The sequence below is a fragment of the Rhagoletis pomonella genome, unplaced genomic scaffold (genome assembly GCF_013731165.1).
Source record: "Rhagoletis pomonella isolate Grant_MI unplaced genomic scaffold, Rhpom_1.0 Rhpom_scaffold_00002, whole genome shotgun sequence".
In the NCBI taxonomy this organism is placed as follows: Eukaryota; Metazoa; Arthropoda; class Insecta; order Diptera; family Tephritidae; genus Rhagoletis; species Rhagoletis pomonella.
The window spans coordinates 33,349,892-33,353,356 of NW_023458556.1; the positions used below are offsets into that span (position 1 = coordinate 33,349,892).

General features: G+C 36.8%; 1 protein-coding gene and 1 long non-coding RNA gene across 2 annotated transcripts in view; one reads left to right on the plus strand and one right to left on the minus strand.

The window, feature by feature from the left end:
- Positions 1-3,465, plus strand: part of LOC118733479 (broad-complex core protein isoforms 1/2/3/4/5) — a 40,138-nt gene that overhangs the window by 29,684 nt on the left and 6,989 nt on the right. The gene's annotated exons all lie outside the window — the stretch shown is intronic.
- Positions 1,592-2,547, minus strand: LOC118733496. The gene is made up of 3 exons (XR_004992263.1): positions 2,065-2,547; positions 1,941-2,004; positions 1,592-1,885 (listed from the first exon to the last, which is right to left on the minus strand). It is a non-coding gene; the product is annotated as an uncharacterized LOC118733496 (long non-coding RNA).

Sequence of the window (3,465 nt, forward strand, 5' to 3'; positions counted from 1 at the left end):
AAAAAAAAGAGAGATCGATTAAGCGGTGACTGTCTGTCCGTCCGTCCGTCCGTTCGTCTGTGCACACGATAACTCGAGTAAAAATTGAGATATCTTAACGAAACTTGGTACGTGCACTTCTTTCTGGCGTAGGACGGATGGTATTGAAAATCGGACAATAACCACGCCTACCTCTCATATAACGGTAATTTTCAGAAATACGAAAACTGCGATATTTTCGTAACTACTGAAGATTATTCACTCAAAGTTTATATTTACAATAATTTTTAGACGAAGAATAAGAACATTATAATTTTTTGGAAAATGGGCGTAGCCACGCCCACTTATGGTTACATGTGTATATCTTGGTAACCGCTGTACCAATTTCTTCCAAACTTGGCACAGTGTTGGCCTTGGTATAACATACGTAATGGCCGAAAGTTTAAAAAATCGGACAATAACCACGCCCACATCCCATATAACGGTAATTTGGAGAAATACGAAATCTTCGATAAATCAGTAAATATTAAAGCTTATTTATTCCAAATTGATGCTTGCAACAACTCTTTACCAAAAAATGCGTTTATGATCAAATTTTGGAAAATGGGCGTGGCACCGCCCACTTATGATCACATATATGTATCTCGGTAAGCCTTCTACCAATTTTTACCAAACACGGGGTGGTTATTGTGCTTGGCACATAGAAGCAAAACTTTGAAAATTATTGAAATCGGACTAAAATTACGGCAGCTTTTCATATAACAGTAAATTTCAGAAATGCTTGAAACTTCAATATTTCGAAATTTAAGGACGCTAATTTAATCAAAATTGATACACGCCGGCTTACCATGTAGTGGTAGCCAATGACATCGCAATATTAATGTAACCATATTTTCTCCATATATTTAGACCATTTTGGTTACTAGTGTTGGTTACAAGGTAGCGTGGTCCTGTACTAGTATTTAACCTAGTCCCACTTTTTGCAGGGGTGTGATGGAAACTAACACATTCTCATTTACCTTACTAACACATTTACAACTAAATAATGGCACAAGTCGGAGGAAAACGGAACACAAATGTTTACATCAGATTTTTCACACTGCCCTTTAGAATTTGATAGAAACTTGTAGGTAGCCAGTGACATCGTAGGTAGCGATATCTCTATCAGTCTTGCCACTCAAATGTTCACTGTTCTTGCAGGGTCCTTATGCCATTCATTACGTTATATAACACGTTATTAATCGCATGATAATATTTGTTTGAAAAGAGACAACTTCATATAGTATAATATAATAGCGAATTCCATGTGAAAGAAAGAGAAAACTACTCATACTTGAAACGACTTTGCGTTAGTTTTTTTTTTATGCGGAGTTTTTGAATTTCTCACACAAACTTTTTGTAGTACTAGGCGTATATAACGCATTAGTTAACAGATAGGGTTCTTACTGGGTTTGTATGTACATACATACAAACAAAACTTGACGCGTTCGAAAATAAACAAATCTGCACGCGGTGTATGAAATCAAAACTGAAGCAAAACACACTTAACTTTTGTAATTTTACTCACAAATACTTATATAACTGAAGTATATATCAAAAGCAAAAGTGCTCACCGTTGAAAAGTTTGCCCCAAATCTGCCGAATCCGGACTTTACTTCGTATAATTTGCAAATAGGTGAAAAATGTGATCGTAGGCGAATCACTTCAGCAAATGAAGCTTGAGCCGTAGGCCGCCGATTGATCGCTTTATTGGAGGCGTTGGATATTTGAGTTCTCGTGCTGAGCGTACAGATGGCACGAGGGATGATGTTATGAACTTGCATTTTCGCCTAAAGTTCCACTTGAGTTAAAAATTTAATTTTATTCACAACATCCGTGTCTCTTGCGGTCGCTCATCTTCTATATACTGACAAAATAAAAATTAGAAATTATTCATTATTAGCCGAGGGCATATGCCTTACCAAGAGATCGCTGATAACCTTTCGACATTTGGTGATAATAACATCTATTGGTGCTGATAAAGGTCTGCCAAAAACACAAATATGATAAATATCATCACCTACATAGTACATATATATTACCTACTGTATGTACATGATATGTATGTATGTATTGTATGGATATTATTTTTAACGAATTAACTAAATTAATACGTTAATATCGAACGAGCATTAGCTGCCAGGGCCATCAGCTCTATAAAGTTATGATAACACAGTATGAGTCATACTGTATGACTAGTAGCTGAATTTATTTTGTATGATATGACAGATTTTGTTATGAATTGTCAATTATGTTTTGACAGTGCTTGGGTATTGCTTTGTACAGCTTTTTAGTTAACGTGATTCTTTAGGTAGAACCGAAGAAGAGTTCAATGAGAGATTTTTGTAATCAATTGCTGCAATATTTTTCAGATAAAAAGCGTTCACATTAAAAAATTCTGATTCCCACATCACTGACAAAATTCATCGTATGACTATTGTTACAATTACTGCGCCTGAAACACAATATACACATTGTGGTAGTTCACACTTGCCTTGTTATCTGGTTATATTTTTTATTCAGTGTACAACATTAAATAATACTATAGAATAACAACAACAAGAACAAGAACAACAAGAATAATAACAACAATATTTAGCCAGATAACCTGATAATCAGGCAAGCGTGAACAACCACATTGTTTCGCCGTTGTCGCGTACTCAGTAGTTCATAATAATAACAATGACAACTACCATTACAGTGCTTAAAATAAATTTGCGGCAATAGTCAGCCGTTGGGAATAGGGCTGTTAAATTGAATATACATGGCAACCGTGCACAACAGCTGGCAGTGAATTATTTGCAGTAGTGATGGGCGAAATAGCGATTTTTCAGTATCAGCAAAGAACGTAGTTAACGAGAAGGGACAACTCGTTAAGGCCCGTTTACATACAACTTTGGCGTTGCGTTGGCGTTGGCGTCGCTTCGACAGCTGACTATGAATACATGTATTTATATGAAAGTCTCCATATAACCAAAGTTGGGCAACGCCAACGCCAACACAACGCAGAAAGATGGCCAACTCTCAACTTTTCGCGCGCGTCGTTCGTCAGCTGTTCTAAATAATCAAAATTATGTGATTTAATTTTAATTTTTAATCAAATGCGGGCAAGAAATATAGTTTTTAATGCAATTATTGATGTAAAAATTTTGATTTATCAGCCGCTAGTATGTTAATTTAGTGACCAAAGTATTCTGTGCTAAGCGTTCATTGTAGCAAGCACGGGCGTTACGCGCGCCGCTGTCAAAGCGACGCCAGCGCCAACGCAACGCCAAAGTTGTATGTGGACGGGCCTTTATAATTGTGGCGAAAGTTGCGGTTTTTAATTCAGTGATTTTTTATGGCTATTGCGATCCCTAGTTCTTCTAATAAAGCGAAGCGCACATTAGCGCGATTCCATCGTTGCGAATTCGGCTGTTAACTTCGAATCCGCAAACGTGCGCACAC